This window comes from Chrysochloris asiatica, unplaced genomic scaffold, assembly GCF_000296735.1.
Source record: "Chrysochloris asiatica unplaced genomic scaffold, ChrAsi1.0 scaffold00126, whole genome shotgun sequence".
Lineage (NCBI taxonomy): Eukaryota > Metazoa > Chordata > Mammalia > Afrosoricida > Chrysochloridae > Chrysochloris > Chrysochloris asiatica.
Genome location: NW_006408644.1, coordinates 8,440,045 through 8,460,371, shown reverse-complemented (window position 1 = coordinate 8,460,371; position 20,327 = coordinate 8,440,045). Strand labels below are relative to the sequence as shown.

The window sequence follows — 20,327 nt, the reverse complement described above, 5'->3', positions numbered from 1 at the left end:
AAAAAAAAAAAAAAATCAATCAAGACATTAAAAAAAAAAATCCTCACCATTGGACCAATAAACTTTGTTATTATTTCTATGTGTCATCGAGTCCGTTCTGACTCATAGCGACCCTGTATAGGGTTTCTGAGGAGCAGCTGGTGAGCTTGAACTGCTGACCTTATGGTTCAAGTCGACTTTGCAGTCCAGTGCACTAACCCACAGCACCGCATTCATATAAATGGAATAAAAATTGAAGTTGTCCAAGGCTTCATTCTTCATGGATTGGCCATCAACACTAATGGAAGCATCAGTCAAGAAATCAAACAATGTATTGCATTAGGCAACTCTGCTGTACAAGACCTCTTTAAAATGTTGAAGAGTAAAGATGTCAGCTTGAGGACTAAGTTGCGCCTGACTCAAGCCATGGTATTTTCAATAACTTCATATGCATGTGAAAGCTAGACAGTGAATAAGGAAGACCATAGAAGAATTGATGCATTTGAGTTATGGTATTGGAAGAGAATATTCAAAATACCATGGACTGCCAAAAGAACAAACATCTGTTCAGGAAGAAGTACAGCCAGAATGCTCCTTGGAAGCCAGGATGGCCAAACTTCGTCTCTCATACTTTGGAAATATTGTCAGGAGGGACCAATCACTGGGGAAGGATATCATGTTTGGTAAAGTGGAGGGTCGGAGATAAAGAAGATCCCCAATGAGATGGATTGACATAGAGGCAGCAGCGATGGGCTCAAGAGTAACAGTGATTGTGAGGTTGGCCCAGGACTGGGCAGTGTTTTGTTCTGTTGTGCATAGGATTGCTATGAATCATTACGGACTCGATAGTTTATCCCTGAGAAAACTTAGGCACAGGTGTCATGAAGTTCACGTACCCAATGGCGTACTGGTAGTTAACTCTGTGGGTTTGGAATTTGAACTCAGGTAGTCTTTAACTCCATAGCCTTTTACTTAACCTTATACAAAGGAAGCAGTGTCACCTGCAGGGTAGGGGGTGTTGAAGGGAGATACTAAGGCTGATGTGAGCTAAGATGCTGGAGGAGCCCATAAATTATGGACACAGGTCTGAAAACTTGGGGTCTCCTGTTTGCATAACCGTCCAGGAACACCCATAGGCCCTGAACTTACTTTTCAGTAAACCCAGTTTTGTTGAGTGGTCCCCAGGAATGAGATAATAAAAAATATTACTGTTACATTTCCTAAAAGTTTGTGTGTGTGTGGTTTTGCCAGTCAGCTTGCAGTATCACAGCACATTCTTCTTCTATATTTACATAGTCTCTTAGGCAATCCCACTGGCCTTTGGGGACTCTGTAGAGGTTTTTGATGTTCGTAACATGGAAACATAAACACAGTGAACATGGCCCTTCTTAATCTAATCAGTTATCCCTTATGTGACATGGTTTTGGTTTCTAATATCCATCATGTGACATGGTTTTCATTTCCTTGCCTAATTTCTGATTTGAACATGATTCTGCTCATTAATTTTCCATAAGATGAGGCACTGAGAACTGAACACAGACCCTAAATATGCCTTGTTCTTATAGAGTAGGTGGCAAATTCACTTTCCTGTCTATACATTTAAATTCTCCAAGAGAAGCCTAATGTCACCTTATCTTTTCAGGAAGCCTTGTCACTGGCATGACATTTCACTTGATTGTTGTTGTTATTAAGTACTGTCAAGTTGGCTCTGACTCATACCAACCCTGTACAGGGTTTCTGAAGAGCCGCTGGTGAGTTGGAATCATCGATCTTGTGGCTCAAACCGGCCTTACAATCCAGTGCTTATCCTACAGTTCCACAGCTGGACTGTTGTTAAGTGCCATCGAGTTGGTTCTGACTCATAGGGATCCTTTAGAGGGTTTCCAGGTGGCACAGGCAAGGAATATCCTGAGGTTTGCGTTCCCTCTTCCTCTGTTCTCTCCTCCCTTGTTTCATTCTCCCATCTTATGCTTAGCAACTCCCAGTCCCCACCTCAAAATGGACCTTGAGAAGGAATAGGGGCATCTGATTAACACAAAGGGGAGGGAAGGAAGCTGAATTTCTAAGACCAATTCTCAGGCAGACAACTGGAGCAACTGTTCAGGGGTGACTTCTTGTTGTTAAGTGCTGTCAAGTCGGTACTGACTCATAGCGACTCTGTATAGGGTTTCCAAGGAGCAGCTGGAGAGTTTCAACCTCCGACTTCTGAGGTTCAAACCGACCTAGCAATCCAGTGTTTATCCTACAGCGCTACACCAGAACTCCTCATGAAAGGATATCAGCTGTCAATAAAATAGGGATATCATACTACACTTGCTGCCCATCTACCTTGTGTAGATGTGAGGATTAACCACTCTAACACCCTATAAGCCACCCAAGCCTTGTTGATTTAAGTGAAGTCCTGCTGTGGCGCTGTAGTATAAGCACTCCACCACAAAGTTGATTTGAACCAAAAGGTTGGCAGTTCAAATGTACCAGCTGCTCCTCGGAAACCCTATACAGGGTTGCTATGAGTCAGAATCCACTCTTAACATCAAAAACAACAATTGATTTAAATGGAGTCCTGGTGTGGTGCTGTAGAGTAAACACTGAACTCCTAACTACTGGGTCAGTGGCTCAAATCCACCAGCTGCTCCTCAGAAACCCTATACAGGGTTGCTATGAGTCCGAACCAACTAGACAGACATAACAATATTGATTTAAAGGAGGCAGTGGTAGAATTCTCTCCTCCCATGCAAGAGGCCTGGATTAAATTCCCAGTCAATGTACCTCACTAACCACAAAGCCAGCAGTTGAAACCCACCAGCTGCTTCTCAAGAGAAAGATGAGGCTTTCTGCTCCCATAATGATTTACAGCCTTGGAAACCCTATACAAGGTTGCTCAGAGACAGAATGGACTCAATAGCAGTGGATTAATGTACTTCAAAAGTAGCCCCCACCCATCTGTCAGTGAAGGCTTGAGTGTTGCTATGATGCTGGACAGGTTTCAGTGGGGCTTTCACACCAAGACAAAGTAGGAAGAAAGGCCTGGTGATCTACATCTAAAAATCTCCCAGTAAAAACCCTATGGATAACAATGATCTGATCTATAAGCAATCAAGCTGATGGTGCAGGTCCAGGCAGCGTTTAATTTCATTGTGCCTGGGTTCACTATTAGTCAAGACAATTAACAACAATAACAGTGATTTAACAATTCTGACAGACTTATAATGGGATCTGTGATCTGTTTCTATTTAAGGGTATGGTATTGTCTTCATTACCTGGTGCTACTATAACAAAAATACCACAAGTGGGTTACTTTGTTGTTGTTGTTAAGTGCCGTCAAGTCGGTTCCAACCCATAGCAACCCTGTATAGGGTTTCTGAGGAGTGGCGGATGACCTTGCACCACCGACCTTGCAGTTCAAGCCAACTTTGCAATGTAATGCGTTAATGCACAGCACCTCACCAGGACTCTCACAATTTAGGAAGATAGAAATCCAAATTCAATGTGCTACCTCTGTGAAAGACTTTCTCTTTGTCAACTGTCATGGAAGGTCCTTGTCTCTTTTCAACTTCTTTTCCCCCATCTCTGATTGTTTGCTGCCTTGCTTAATCTGCTCATTTTATATCATCTCAAAAAAGATTGATTTAAGACATACCCTACGCAGATGCTGCCTCATAAGCACAACAAAGGAAATCCACTCCTAAATGAAGTTATAGCCAGAGTCATTCTTGTTGTTTAAGTGCCCTGGGTTGGTTCAGACTCATGGTACCCTGTGAAGGGTTTCTGAGGAGTGGCTGATGGGTTTGAACTGTACCACCTTGTGGTCCAGTGGTTATCGTACAGCACCACACCAGGACTCCAAAATAGGGGTTAGGATTCACAACACATATTTTGGGGGACACAATTCAACCCACAGCAGGTGCTTAACCAATAAATTAGTTGCTTTCAAATTGGTTCTGACTCATGGCGACCGCCCTGTATATTATAGTAGAACTGTGTTCAGTTTTCAAGACTGTTTCATTTTAGAAGTAGATTGCCAGGTTTTTCTTTTGAGGTGCCTCTGGGTGGATTCAAACCACTAACCTTTCGGTTAGCACTTAGCCATGTGTGCCACCTAAGGACTCTTGTTTCTGCTTAGGAACAAATACAAGGGGACGTCAAAAAGTTGGTGGAAACATTCCATTGTCGTTTAATTCCATTTTTCCACAAATTTTTTTAAGTACCCTCATAGATATGGGAGTACCAAGTGGCAAACATATCTGTTGCCAGGGCCTCTGCTGCCATGACTGTCTGCAGCCAGTAGTGGCTGCATTTCCAAAGAGAATCCTTGTGGAGCTAACTGTAGTTGAGACTAGGAGGCTGTAGAGAAAACATCCAGACTTCAAATTATGCACCAAATCCAGTTTATCACTTTAAAGGATTAATGGGAAGTCTGTAAATTCAGAGTTAATGCCTGAGGTCAAATCTTAAATGGAGAAAACCAACATACACAGAAAATGGGGAAGGGCAGAAGTCTGCTAGGGTTTACATTCTGTCACTTTTATCTATATAGAAAAAAAAAAAAGGCTTTCTTAGAAAATGACTCAGTAGGGGGAAGTTTATTGTCTCAACCTCTATCAGACTCTGTCCTTTTGGGTCCCTATTTGAACACTTTCCATCCTTCACCATCAACTCTACCTATGTGGCCTTGAGTATCCTCCACCAGTCTCTGTAGTTCTCATCTGTCTTGTATCTTTCAACTCCCTGTGCTAACCATCCCCACCGACTTTCAGGCATGTGCTCCCTTTACCCTGGGGGCACTTGACCTCCTAACTTACCCATTCAACCCTGCCCATTCTAGAGTCTCAGTGGCCCAAATAATGTTGAGGAGGATTCTTTTAGAGCAGGAGGCATGATAGTCACGTCACTGGGGGTCCCAGGCAAATGAAAGGCGGTCTACAACTGGGGAGGGAGGGCGGAACAGGGACAGCAGCAGGGAACCAGATACCATGCTACTGAGAAGAAGAAGAAGAAGAAGAAAAAAAAAAGACATTGGTTTAAGTCAGGAAACAAAAAAAGGGGAACTGAGTGACTGTGAAAGGGTGGGGTTTGCTCAGGCTGTCCTTCCTCTCTGGACTGTAAGAATATGTCTCCGGGGCCAGTGTCTTCTGAGATCGAATCCCACCTTCCAAGTCCTGGCATCTCAATGCATCTGGGAAGTTACCTGCTTTAAGTCAGGACTGAGGTGGGTCTGGGGCATGGCAGGAGCGGGGCAGTATCAACAAGTACCTTTGGGGGTGGCAATGGGGGCACTGAAGGCCAGAGAGAAAGGAGGGCTGGGGCCATAGAATGGGATGTCGGAAGAGGCTATAGGAGGTGGGGGAGTGTCACCAACACAAGGTCCTGGCAGACCCTTCAGTGATCTGAGGAAGACTATGGGGTTGGGGTGGAAGGGCACAAAGAGAACAGTAACGAGAGATGGCCATCTGAACAGGTAGCAAATGTTGGAAAGGGGTACCTTTGCTAAGCTTGGCAGAAAAGTAACATTACAGGTGGCAGTAGGATAAAAATAAGTCCTTTGGTTTACTATTGCCTGAAGACTCAAAGTTTAGACTTGTGTCAATGAAGCCCATAGAAGAAGAAATTTTACGAGGCAGATTATCTGAGAAAACTCTCAAAGCTCACATGCTACAGTAGGCAGTTTGACCTTGGGGTTGCATCAGACCAAGTGGGAGCCCAGGATGGAGCTGGCTTGTTGGAAGGATTGTGTGGAGACTGAGCCAACCTTGTGGTAATAGTGGGTAAGAGACTTGGCCAGAAGAAGGCAGCTTCAACCTCAGCCCAGACACTATGTGGCCAACCTTGTGTGTCATGGCGAAGTTTTCTTCTATTACCACTTCTTTTCTCTGGTCTTCATTATTTCTCTCCTCCTTCTCCTGTTCCTCCTCATCCCCCTTATTCTCGTCTTCTTCCTTTCTCTGCCTATCTCCCCTCTTCTTTATATCCTCCTCCCTTATTCTATTCATTACTTTATCTCCTAGCACAAAGTCAGCACTTAATAAATGATGGACTGGCATGGAATTTTCCTTGTTCTTTCTTTTTCCTGATCTTTCTCCTTCCCCATTTGCCTAGTACCTTCTTCATAGAGTTGCTGTGAGGATTCAGTGTTAATATCTGTTTTTAAAAAAGCACGGCCATAGAGTTGATTTTGACCGTAGAGTTGTTTTTGACTCACAGTGACTGCCCCATACGGTTTTAAGTCTTTACAGAAGCAGACTGCTACATCTTCCTCTGGGGAATCATCTGGTGGGTTCAATTCACCCACCTTTGGGTTTGCAGTGGGGCACTTTAACTATGGCGCCACCAGGCCCCCTTGAATTATGTAAAGCACCTACAATAGGACCTAGCACATAGTAAGTGCTACATATCAGGACTTATTTATTGTGCCTGAGATCTGCCAGTGTCCGCAGAGTGTTCTCAAAGCAAATGATATGGCAATTAGAATACAAAGGATTGCTGTTCAAAACATCTTTGTGTGAGTTATTGAATCTCCAACTGGAATCCCAGTCCAACTTCCCAGTCATCAACTCTCAAAGCTGGAAGTCTTCATCCCATGCTGTGTATTTCCTGATGTTGGGGGTCTACACAGCTCAGGGGCTGTCTCTCTGAAAGTCAAAGCCAGATGACTTTGGAGCTAATGTTAGTTCTGCTCCTTAACTTATTTTGCATGCCAAGCCCCTGAAGTAAGGGTATTACAAGCTCTTTGATTAAACAATTTGACCCTCCAAATAAGCCACAAAATGCAAATGCTCATGGAAACCCAAAGCAATCAGAAACAGTCTCCCTTAGAGCTAGCCCTGTGTGCTCTGTTCTGACCCTTTTTAAAGTCACACTAAACTATCCTGGGAAACCTTATGATCAGAACTGCTATGAATCAGAACTGACTGGATGGCACTTAGCAACAATAACAAACTATCTTCTTGGAGTCCTGATGTGGCTCTGTAAGATAAGCTAACTACAAGGTCCATGGTTCTAACCCACCATGGAAACCCAGTACAGGGTCAACATGAGTCGGAATTGGCTGACAGCACTTAACAACACCAACAAACTTTCTGTTTATTTTCAATTTCAAAGTTGTGCTGTTTGGAATCCTTTGTAAATTCTACATGGTGAGAGCCAGTATAATTTTCCACTCATTTCTGGAGTATGAAGGACCATTTAAAATTACCACTACTATGATTTCTTATTTCCATACAGGCAAATTCCCTATAAGAGTTTCCTTTCAGTGGACTAGACTTATACCAGGAAGTGATTTAGATAGAAGGGGAAGATATGATTTATGAAAACCCAGGCATGGATGCTTTCCAAAAAGTCCTTAGGTATCTGCCACTTTCTCCCCAATGATATCCAGATCTGATTGGCAACTCCTGAGAATAAGAGAGAGCTACAATTTTCAGTGAGTCAGTCTTCAGCAAGAAACTATAGAAGAAACCTTGACTTATTTTACTCCAAACCTGCTTGTTTATGCAAATGAAGCCAGGGGAGGGGGAGAGAGAACTCCTCTGAGGACCCTGAAACAATTGGGTCACATGTGACTTTCAGTTTCTATGGAGATACGAGTGCAGTGACTGAGGGTGTTCAGAGAACTTTGGAAATCTGGAAACCTTTCTCCCAGTTTTAGACTGCCTCTCTGAAAATCATCACCAGATAACTTTAGGGCTAATGTTGGTTATTTAAATCTCAATGAGAAGCTCATCTCATTCTCCTGCCTCCCTGAAATGAAAATAAATTATAGTCTATTAGCTCACCCCCATAAGAAGGAAAGTCTAGAGAGAATTTTAGACAAGTTGCAGTTTGGAATGCAGTAGAGTCCAAAATCACCGGCTCAATGAAAAAAACAGATAAGTCTGCAAAACCCTGAAGTATGAATAAATATTGGGTGAACTATTGGAGTCAAACCCACCAGCTGCTCCTGTGAGTCAGAACTGACTCGAGGGCACCAAACAACAGCAACAACAACAAAAATTGGTTAGACATGGAACAGGAAAGAGATGAGGGTGCAGGGGTAAGGGGACACTCTAAAACTATTTGAAGCGAGAACTGGTATAGTGTCTCTGAAGACCTTTTTCTCAAAATGTAACAAAATGAAAAAAATATATACATACCTTTTTCAGTAAATAATGCTTATAATAATAATTTTTTCAAAGTTGCCATTGATGCGTGACAAAATGAAAAAATATATACATATTGTTTTCAGTAAATAATGCTTATAATAATAATTTTTTTAAAGTTGCCATTGACGCATGACAATCCCATGTGTTACAGAGTAGAAATAATCTTCATAGGGTTTTCTTGGCTGTAATCTTTATGGAAGCTATCACCAGGGCTTTCTTCTATGACATTGCTGGGTGGGTTTGAAGCATCAATGTTTTGGTTAATAGCCGAGGGCAACCTATTTGTGCCATCCAGAGTACCTCAGGGTTATAGAGAAATCCTAGTAACATGGGGGAATAATCAGGAATAATGTTAAGTAAGAACTTTATATACTTTTTTCTGAAAAGTATATTGGACAGATAGATGATAGGTGGATGGATAGATGGATGGACAGATAGATAATGCTAAGAAAAATACCAACCAAAAAAAACCCCACCTCCCAACCCACTGTCATTGTGTCATTGAGTCAATTCCAACTCATAGCGACCCTATATGCGGTTCCCCAAACTGTAACTCTTTATGGGGGTAGACAGCCTCATCTTTCACCCACTAAGCAGCTGGTGGGTTTGAACCTCCAACCTTGTGGTTAGCAGTCCAATGCTTAACCCACAGAAAAAAATCAAAAGAAATATGCCAAAATATTAATACCTCTGGATAATGAACTTATATGTAGCTGCTTTTTTCTTTGCATTTGAAATATTTCTGTATTTGAAACATTTTCTATAATAAGCATGTTATTTTGATATCTAGGTGGGAGATATTTAAAATCAAGAGAAAAAAAAATTAAGCTGAAAAAGAAAGCCAAAGAGTTGTACCAATCTGGAGTGTCCCCTTCACCATAGAGGGACAATATCCAAAATAGTATCATCACTCTTATGCTGAGTGTCAACTTCCAGATCGGCTCTCTGAGTCTGTTTTCAGCATCCCTTGGCCGAATCTATTGTCTCTAGTGCAGAGCAGAAGAGATTTTGAATCTCTGAAGAAACAACACTAAATATCAGCAAAGAGCCCCTCAGATCATTTATATAGAATTTTGATGTTGTTGTTGTTGTTGTTAAGTGCCGTCGAATCGATTCCGACCCATAGCGATCCTGTATAGGGTTTCTGAGGAGCAGCTCAAACGGCTTTGCAGTCTGGCGCATTAACCCACAGCGCCACATATAGCAGATGAGAATTTACCTGGTAGCACACAGCCAGAAAATTGATGTTAGCTAGAGGTGTTCACAACAAATTTGGCAGCCCTGTGTAGCTGAACAGAGTAATTGGAGCACAAACAGAGTAATTGGGTTGCTTTGTTGACTTTAGTTATTATCTTTTCAAGATGATTCTCGTCTGGTTCCCTGGTCACGAAATTCTCAGTTGAAATTTTAATCAATACCTGAAGGATACTTGTTAAGATAGAGACCTTTGGTAGGCCCAAATTTAGCCCTCTAGTTAGAATCTGCCTCTAATTAAACCGTTGATGATTCTACCAGTTTTCACAGTGAAATGTCAGGAAGTCAGGACTGAAAGGGGAACAAAGGATAATAAAAAGATAAGTCAGACTTGAGTTTGTTGTTTGTCTAAGTCAGGGGCCGGGAACCTTTTTTCTGCAAAATTTACAACATCATTCATAGGTCATATAAAGTTATCAACTTAAAAATGAGCCTGCTTTAAAAAAAAAAAAAAATTAGCCTGCTATATTTGGTCAAACATTTAATTAACTCACCCCTAATGTGATAGCCAAGGAGCTCTATATTTGGTCAAACATTTAATTAACTCACCCCTAATGTGATAGCCAAGGAGCTCTGGTAGCGTAGTAGTTACGAATTGGGCTGCAAACCTTAAGGTCAGCGGTTGAAACTACCAGCCGCTCCGCGGGAGAAAGATGAGGCTTTCTACTCCCGTAAAGATTTACACCCTTGGAAACCCTGTACAGGGTCGCTATGGGTCGGAACCGACTCGATGGCACTTAACAACAACAACAATGTGATAGCCAAGGAGCTCTGGTAGTGTAGTGGTTACTAATCAGCAATTCGAAACTACCAGCTGTTCCACGGGAGAAAGATGAGGCTTTCTGCTCCCATAAAGATTTACAGCCTTGGAAACCTATGCAGGGTACTATGAGTCAGAACCGACTCCACGGCACATCACCACCACCACCACCACCAACGTGATAGCTGGAGTCCTGGTGTGACATTGTGGGTTAATGCTCTGGACTGCAAAATAGGCAGTTCAAGTTCACCAGCCACTCCTCAGAAACGCTATTCAAGGTCTCTGTGGGTCGGAACCGACTAGACAGCACTTAACAATAATGTGATGGCTGGAAATGTGGTTGCCTTGGCAGGGACAGACCAAATGATTGAGAGGGCCTCATATGGCGACTCCAGGCACATAACAACAACAACAACAACATATGGCCTGCACCCCTGATCTTAGTCAAAGATCACTATGAGAGTAAAAAAAGATGATTGTGTACACAATGTTTAATGCAGCATTGTTTATAAATTGAAAACCTAAATGTCTATCAATAGAACAGAAAATAAATTATGATGTCTTCATCATATAGAATATTTTGTGTATATGAAAAGTAATGAAAAGATATGAACTAGAGCTACCAAGATAAATACATCTTAGAAATATTACATTGAGCCAAAAAGCAAGTGGGTGAATAATACATATCATTTACATTAAAAAAAAATCCTGGTGTAGTCCTGTAGGATGAGCATAAGGTCGGCAGTTCAAACCCACCACCAACTCCTCAGAAACTCTATACAGGGTGGTTATCAGCTGGAACTTAACAACAGTACATAAAAATTTGGAGCCCCTGGGTGAAAATAGCTAAGCACAACTACTAACCAAAACGTGGTTATAACCCACCCAAAGGTACTTCAGAAGAAAAGGACAGTGATCTGTTTCTGAAAGTTCATAGCCTTGAAAATTACTCTGCACACACTAGTTTGCCATGAGTTGGAATCAACTTGATGGCAACTGTTTTAATTTTTTTAAATATATAAAAATTTAAATCATGTAAACTGATATTATATATCCTGGTGTGGCACTGTGGGTTAATGCACCAGACTGCAACGTCATTTGAACTGCAAGGTTGGTGGTTCAAACTTACCAGCTGCTCAAAGGAAACCCTATACAGGGTTGCTATGGGTCAGAAATGACTCAATGACACTTAACAACAACAACATATATGTAACAGTAATATGAAAACATGCCTAGAAGATTCCAAATTTCATAGGACACAGGAGACTAAGATTGTGAAGGGACTACACAAAGATTTTGACTCTACCAATAATCGTTTATTTCTGAAATAACACCCGGAGCACAAAGTTAGGGTTATATACAGGTAAGTGATAAGTATATGATTATAATGTCATTCTCCATAGTTTCTGTCTATTTGAAATATTTCATAACATAAAACAAAAGTACATTCAAAGTGTTATATTCACAATAAGCAATAACAACCACAGGATGGAAAAGAGTGAGTGGCCCACTTGACCATTCCATTGACAATGAAATATCCTGGAAGAGAAACAAGTGACTCTCTGAAACAGCCACTATGAAGTCCCTGGATGGTGCAAATAGTTAAGCACTCAGCTGTTAACTCAAGTTGCAGGTTTGAGTTCACCCAAAGATAACTCAAAGAAAAGACCTGGTGACCTACTGCCAACAAATCACCAATGAAAACTCTAAGCAACAGCAAGCGACTCTAAGAATCCACTCCTGTCAAGTAATTAAAGAAGGAAAATGTAAGAAAACCTGATGGAACTCATGCAGAAAAACAATACGGTGGACTACAAGGTCAGCATTTCAAACCCACCAGAAGCTCTGTGGGAGAAAGCTGTATATGTCTGTTCCCATAAATATTTACAGTCTCAGAAACTCTATATAGGGTCACTATGGAGCTCTGGTAGCATAGTGGGTACACATCGGGCTGCTAACCTCAAGGTTGGCAGTTCAAAACTACAAGCTGTTCCATGGGAGAAAGATGAGGCTTTCTGCTCTTGTAAAGATTTGCAGCCTTGGAAACCCTGTGTAGGGTCACTATGAGTCGTAACCGACTCCACGGTACTTAACAACAACAAATGAATCAAATTGACACAATAGTAGTAGGTTAGGTTAATGGAGACATATCCTCCTTACCAGCCCGGAGGAGTATTATAGAGGCAAACAGGGCTTTAAAACAGTTCAAAGGGTTCAATTGAGTCCTATTGTGGCACTGTAAGACAGGCACTGGACCACAAGGTCAGTTTGAACCACAAGGTTGGCAGTTCAAACTCACCAGCTGCTCCTCAGAAACCCTATACAGGATCACTATGAGTCCAAACCGATTAGATGGCACTTAACAATAACACAGTCTTTCCAGAGGAGTCCTGGTGTGGTGCTGTAGGATAAGAACTGAACTGCTAACCACAGGTCCACACTTCAAACCCACTAGCTGTTCCTTGGAAACTCTATACAGGGTCGCTATGAGTTGGAACTGATTTGATGGTCTCTAACAACAGCAGCAACAATCTTTATAAAAGCAGATTGCCAGACCTTTCTTCCAAGGATCTGCTGGGTGGATTTGAACTACCAACATTTCAGCTAACAGTCTATCACAAACCACTTTTTTCATCCAGGCTCAAATATTTTTTGATAGCTTTGTGCTATATCATCAGGTGATATGAACTAGAACTATCTAGGTTATGAGATGAATGACATCACACCTCATCAAAGACAAGCAGCCAATAAAAAACCACCCTCTAGGAGGCAACATTCTGTGAGAACCAACAGATCTGTGTTGGGAGAAGCGCAGCCAGAATGCTCCTTGGAGGCCAGGATGGCCAAACTTCATGTCTCATACTTCAGACATGTTGTCAGGAGGGACCAGTCGCTGGAGAAGGATATCATGTTTGGTAAGGTGGAGGGTCAGAGAAAAAGAGGAAGACCCCAGCGAGATGGATTGGCAAAGTGGCAGCATCAATTGGTTCAAGCGTGGCAACAAATGTGAGGTTGGCACAGGACCAGGCAGTGTTTAGTTCTGTTGTACTCGATGGCACCTAACAACAAGGAGGCAATGGTGGTGGTGTGCTGACCATGTATAGGGTTTCCGAGGCTGTAAATCTTTACAGGAACAAAAACCCTCATCTTTCTGCAAAACTGCAGCTAGTTTCAAATTGCTGATCTTGAGGTTAGCAGCGCGACTCATAACCACTATGCTACTAGAGCTCCTTCTAGGAGGCAATAGGCTATCATAACAACAGTTAAGGCTGTGGAATCACATATAAATGACATTGGACAAGTCATTTAACCTCTCCAAGTCTCAGTTTCCTCATGTTTGTTGATGTTAGGTGCCGTCAAGTCGGTTCTGACTCATAGTGACTCTATGCACAACAGAATGAAATACTGGTCTTGTGCCATCCTCACAGTTGTTACCTTAAGCCCATTGCTACAGCCACTGTGCCAATCTATCTTGTTGGGGATCTTTCTCTTTTTTGCTGACCCTCTACTGTACCAAGCATGATGTCCTTCTCCAGGGCCTGTTACCTCCTGATAACATGTCCAAAGAGCATTCTGGAGCATTCTGGCTGTACTTCTCCCAACACAGATTTCCTTGCTCTTCTGGCAGTCCACGGTGCTTTCAATATTCTTTGCCAACATCGTAATTCAAGTGCATCAATTATACGTTCTTCCTTATTTACTGTCCAACTTTTACATGCATCTGAGGCGAAAATACCATGACTTGGGTCAGGTGCACCTTAGTCCTCAAACTGACATCTTTGCTCTTGAACAAATTAAAGAGCTCTTGTGCAGCAGATTTGCTTAATGCAATGTGTTGTTTGATTTCTTGACCGCTGCTTCCATGAGCATTGATGGTGGATCTAAGCAAGATGAAGTCTTTGACAATTTCAATCTTTTCTCCATTTACCATGGTGTTATTTATTGGACCAGTTGTGAGAAATTTTGTTTTTCTTTACATATATTTGTTGAGAGAAATAAATGACATAATGCATGTAAAATATCTGACAGGCAGAGAGTATTGAGAGAAATTGTAGCTCTCTTGCATTCTCCTGAGGATAGAAAAGGGGATGGCCAGACACTCACTAGCCAATTAAGAAGTACCTTGAAGAAGAAATAATGAGAAAGCACTGCATCTTGGATTTGCTGATAAACTTAACAACAACAGCCATCAAGTCAATTCCAACTCATAGCAATCCTATATAGGGTTTCTGAGGCTGTAAATCTTTATGGAGACAACAGCCTCATTGTTATTTCTTGGAGCACTGGTGGGTTTGAACTGCCCACCTTGCAGCTAACATAGCCATGCCTAACCCATAAATGCCACCAGAACTTCTTGAACTGATTAGTTATTTCTAATTATCATCTTGGTGATTCTTCCCAATCATGAGCATGCTGTGGTTTTCTGAAATTTGCTCGGGCATTACCCTTAACAGCGTTTCATTTTAACATGAGCAAATGTAAGAGCCAAACATGATGGAGTTTACTGATTGACTTTGCAGGTGCTATTTATATTAATTCCTTAGCATATAACACAGTTTGTATGGTGGCTGAATCCTTACTAATAAGCATCCACTTTCTAAATTCTCAGTAGGGGCCTGGGAAACTACCAAAAAGCAATCGTTTGAAAATGCTTGCATTTGCAGGATTTGTTTCTTGTAACATTTTTCAATTAAGTATTGTCATTTTAGGAATAGATAATGAATTTACATGGTTCAAAAATACAAAGCATGGCTAGTTTGATGACTGTCCCACTACCCAGTTTTGTTGTTGTTGCTTTTATTTTGCTTTATATTGTGGTTGTTATTGAAAAATGCAACACTTTCTACATGGACAGCTCAGTGACATTGATTACATTCTTCAAATTGTACAACCATTTTTACTCTGCCTCTATTCCAGAGTGTTCCTTCCCCATTAACATAAAGTCACTGATCCCTAAGTTTCCTATCTAGTCTTTCAAGTTGCTGTTGGCAATTTGATTCCATATAGATAGTTTTTATAAGAGTGGAATGCTCAAGGCAGGCATTCTTTAATACTTAAGCTAATGTATTGTTTGGACTTAAGACTGCAGGGGTTCATTCATCCTCGATAACTCCAGAAAGCATGGAGTTCATGAGAATTTGGAATTCTGTTCAGTATCTCCTCCCCTTTTTACATTTGTAGTTTTGTATAGAGGTGGCTTCAAAAAGTTTGTGAAAAAAGGGAATTAAAAAATAATGGAATTTTTTAATAATGGAAGTACTCTGGTAGAAAGCAGTATAACACTGAAACTCTTTTAGATGAAAAAGTCTGTGCCTTTCTTTTCTTTTTCCTCCCTCATCGTTCTTTTTCGGCATGAACAATAGTCTCTGTGTGTGCATGTGTGTGTGTGTGTGTATGTAACATTCATGTCACTTCCGTTTTCACTCCCCTCCCCCATGAGGTGCAAGGTCAGCCCTGCCTGTGCATCTCTTGTGGTCAAATTAACTAGGCTGCTGGAAAAAAAAAAAAAAGTTTTTAATTAGGGTCTTCCACAATACATACCCAAAGAAGCTGCAGCTAACCTCTAACTCAGAGCTCACCATTGCACATCAGCATTGGGGGAGACGTAAAGGCAGAGCCTTCTCTTGTTTCACATTGTTGATGGATGGATCAGTGGTGACTGGGGAAGAAGTACTGGATCACAAGAAATGAGGGGAAAGCAGTCAAAGAAGGGGATACCAGACCATGGAAATCCCGGTAATCATCCAGCTCAATGATCTAGAGGGGAGGCCATTTCATCCATTGCTCAGAGGAGTGATGGCTAGTAATAGACGTACTTACTTCCTCATATTTAGACCAGCACTAAACCCTACAGCAACCCAGACACTTGAAAGAGAAAAGGGCTTCCTCTTGTATAAACTGGATTTCTTCTAAAAAAGAAAAGGGGCAAAGGAAGCTTCCAGCAGAACGTGTCTTATAGGAAATAAGAGTAAAGACCAAGGCTGAAGCAGATGCTGGGTTTGAGCAGGGAGTGCACCCAAGAGTATGCACCACAACTAAAGGTAACAGTTGTGTGTACTTTGCTAAAAGAAGCACAGCTGGACGTGGCTTGGGGGCTGCTTCTGATCTGATCGTGCCACTAAATTTCTCTAGGGATTATTTTGTTTTCTGAAATTTGAGTTTGGGGTTGTGAAGAGATATTTAACTGCAATTTACCATGGAAACAAATGTAATCTTACTACAGAGATCTCAATTGAGTTGGCAGTTCCTGAAAGACTGTTAATTACTTAGTTGCCACTTAACCAGTTGCCTTCAAGGGGATTGGGACTCATGTGTCAGAATAGAACTGTGCATTATAAGGTTTTCAGTGGCTGGTTTTTCAGAAGTAGATCTCCAGGTCTTTCTTCCAAGCACCTCTGGGTGGACACAAACCTGCAAACTTTTGGTTAACAGACGAATGTGTCAACAGTTTGCACTACCCATGGGCTACCTGGTTACCACTACTTCTGATTAAATCAATAATTTTAATGATAAAGGAACCTTTTGGGGATGTGAGCTGAATCTGAATGCTAGACAGGGCTGATTGGTTGTAAATTCTATCTGTTTGTCACTCCAATGAGAGACCATTTAAACCAGGGAGTCTGGGAAAAGACATGTATGGCTGGGTGTGAAGAAAGGTTTTTCCCTTTGTCCAGTTTTTCTCAAAAGATCTTTTTACAAAACATTGAACTAATCCACCACAAAACAGAGGAGACAAAGTGGCAGCGTGATCATTCTGAACATCCTTGGTGTTCCTTTAATCTATTTTTGTCTCCCCACCTTCTACACCACAGGAAAGAACAAAATAATGGTGTGGATAGCCTCAGGCTTCAAAAATAACTGCTCTTTTGCTTGCCTAGTGTGAGTAATAATCTTTGCTGGACAAGTAGAAAAGAAAAACAGTTGACTTTATTTATTCTGCTTCTACGGAGCCACCAAAAGCATAAGGAGTTTGGTTTCAAAAATAAATCCAACCCCAACTGAAAAATAACCCCAGTGCTAACAAAACTTGGTGGTGAGGGGGAGACTAGTAATTTTTGTTTTTTGTTTAAGTGCTGTTGAGTCGATTCTGACTCATAGTGACCCTGTATAGGGTTTCTGAAGAGTGGATGGTGGTGAGTTTGAACCGCCGACCTTGCGATTCAAATCGACTTTGAGTTTGAGCACTTATCCCACAGGACCACACCAAGCTCCATTTTTATGTGTGTGTGTGTGACAAAGTTTATCTTTTCATTTTATCTGATTAATAAAAGTTTGGGAATTAGTAATTTAAGATCATCCATGACCTTTAAGTGAACACCTGAAAGGACATGTTGTTTTGTGGGAATAAAAAAACCAGTGGCAGTGTGGGATTCTAAATTGACTCCTGGAACTGAAATTGGACCAAAGTGGAAGAAATTGCCACCAGTTTAGGGTATGTAGTCTAATCACTAAACCAACTGCCGTAGAATCAATTACAACTTACAGTGACCCTGTATAGGGTCTCTGAAACTGTAAATCTTTATGGGAGCAGAAAACCTCATCTTTTTCCCTAGGAGCAGTTGGTGGGATTGAACTTGTAATCAGTATTGCACAAATGGCAATTTTCTGGTTTTAATGATGGTTGTACTATGGTATATAAGATATTAACTTTAGAGGAAATGAGATGAATGGTAGATGGCAAGTCTGTACCAGTTTTGCAACTTTTCAGTCATTTAAAATTATTCTTAAATTCAAATTAAAAAAAAAAGGCAAGAGAGGAAAAATGATTAAAATAAAAACAAACCTTTTTATTGTGAATTGAGTGAAGGTTTACAGAGTAGATCATCACTTTTACATTCAACAAACCATATACTTTGCTTCACTACAAGGTTGCAATCCCGTCCATGCACCAACAGTTAACAGCATTTAGCGCTGTTATTACATTCCTCCCTGTGTCTCCCGCTACCTTTTCCTTTCCTCTGCTAACCTCCTTCATATATATTGCATTGTCTGTCACTCATGAGACAACATGTGTCTACCCTCTAGCCCATGAATAATTTTCCCTACACTCCACCCTCAGTAACCATCATGGTAGTTTATTTTATCAAGAAAACCTTTTATTTTTTTTTTAAAAAAAACTTTTTACAACATTGGTCTCATACAATGTTTGTCCTTTTGTAATTGACTCATTTCATTCTACATAAGGTCCTCCAGGTTCAACCATGTTATAAGGTGTTTCACAGAGTCATCATTATTCTTCAACGTTTTACAGTACTCCATTGTGTGTATGTACCAAAGATTGTTTAACCATTCTTCTGTTGATGGTCATTGAGGCTGTCTCTATCTTTTTGATAAATCTCTTGTAGTCAGCTTGTTGATGGATTCTGTTTTCTTATCCTTTCTTCTCTCTATGTCTCTCTCTCTCTCTTTTTGGGGAGGGGGTATTTTTAAAAAAGTTTTTATTGTGAATTGAGTGATCGTTTATGTGGGAGAACATCGATTTTACACTCATTGTTTCATTGCAATGATTACAATCTCTTCTGTGCATCATCATTCTCTCTATGTCTCTTGATTAGAATATTTAATCTATTTATAATCAGTACAATTATCAATAGGTATGAACCAATTATTGTCATTTTTCTGTGTGTGTTTTATTTTGTGTGTGTGGTGTTGCTAGATTCTTTGTTCCACATAATTTTCTATGCTGAATTAATTTTGTTTGTGAGTTTTCATTTCAATTTCCTTTCTGTTGTGGTAATGTTACTAAATCTTTATGATTTTCTTCTTTTTTAATTTTGATTTGCAGGTATAATATTTTTCTTTGAGGTTACCATACTATTTACTTATTTATTTCCCTGCTTAAAACATTCTGTTTCATCTTGAAATCTACTTGACTTCCTTGCCATTTGGAAGTTCTATATCTACACTATTCCCTCATATTGCTTTGTAGTTGACTTCACTATAGATTGATATCTCTGGTTCCTTATTTTCAGTCTTGTATGTTTGTTTTACTTTAAATAATTCTATATCTGGATTGAGTTCTGGGTGGTGTCGTCATGTATGGTAATTTCAGGTTGTTGGTTGTCTGCAGTCGTTGGTTCTCTTTGAAAAGAACACCCTTTAACATTTTTTAAAGTGGGTCTGGTCATTACAAATTCCTTTACTTTCTGTTTATCAGGAAATGTCTTAATTTCACTGTCATATTTAAGGAACAGCTTTGCTGGCAATCTTTTTCTTTCAGAATTTTGTATATGTCATTCCATTGTCTTCTTGCCTGCATGTTTCTGCTGAGAAATCCGAGCTTAGTCTAACTGGTTCTCCTTTGTCAGTAACTTCGTTTTTCCCAAGCTGCTCTCAGGATTCTTTCCTTGTCTTTGATTTTGGAAAGTTTGATTACTATATGTCTTGGTGATTTTCTTTTGGGATCTATCTTGATTGGACTTCTTTCAGCTTTTTGTATGCTTATCTTCTCATCTTTCGTGATGTTAGGGAAGTTTTCTCCCAACAACTCTTGGACAATTTTCTCTGTATTCGTCTCTTCATGTTCTGGAATTCCAGTCACCCTTAAGTTGTTCCTCTTTGTGGCGTCCCACATAACTCTTAGGCTTTCTTTGGATTTTTTCATTCTTATTTCTGATTATTCTTCTAGCATACTAGTATTGAGAGATTACTCTTCAAGTTCACTAATTTGGGCTTCCATTGCTTGTCATCTACTCCTTTGCCCTTTCAATGTATTGTCCATTTTTGAGATCTTCATATTAATCTTCTGAACTTCTAATTGTGGATTTTGTATTGTTTCAAAATTCACATTTATTTTGTCTGCTGTTCTTATAGTGTTTTCCTGAATTCTTCTAAAGTTTTTATTGTGCTCTTCTTGCTTTCCTGGATCTTTCTATTGATCCTTTGAAGGTGCCTAATTATCATTCTTTTTCAGTTAGTTCTATTACCTTTTCTTTCTCAGAAACGTCTTCAGACTCTGCATATTGGTCATTTGTTTGAGCCAGTCTCTCTTGTTTCTTCGTGTGAACAAAAATTGTCTATTGTCTCTGGGGGCATTGTGGGATTATTGTATTTGTAAAAACTAACAGTGCAGTTATTGAACCTTGCGGAGAGAAATTTCTGGGGTGCTCCTTCAATTCAAAGAGCTCACAAGGTGGTTGTGAAAAGAATGTGACAACAGAGTTCCTGGCCCTAGATGGAGTTTCTATTGATCTCGG

The 20,327-nt window shown here is 40.5% G+C and overlaps 1 protein-coding gene across 1 annotated transcript in view; it reads left to right on the top strand.

Moving 5' to 3' along the window:
- Window positions 1-5,058: 5,058 nt before the first annotated feature.
- BTK (Bruton agammaglobulinemia tyrosine kinase) overlaps window positions 5,059-20,327 on the top strand; it is a 50,216-nt gene continuing 34,947 nt past the window's right edge. The window contains exon 1 of the mRNA XM_006869100.1: window positions 5,059-5,188. The gene's annotated coding sequence lies outside the window, so the exon portion shown is untranslated. The remainder of the gene's footprint in view (window positions 5,189-20,327) is intronic.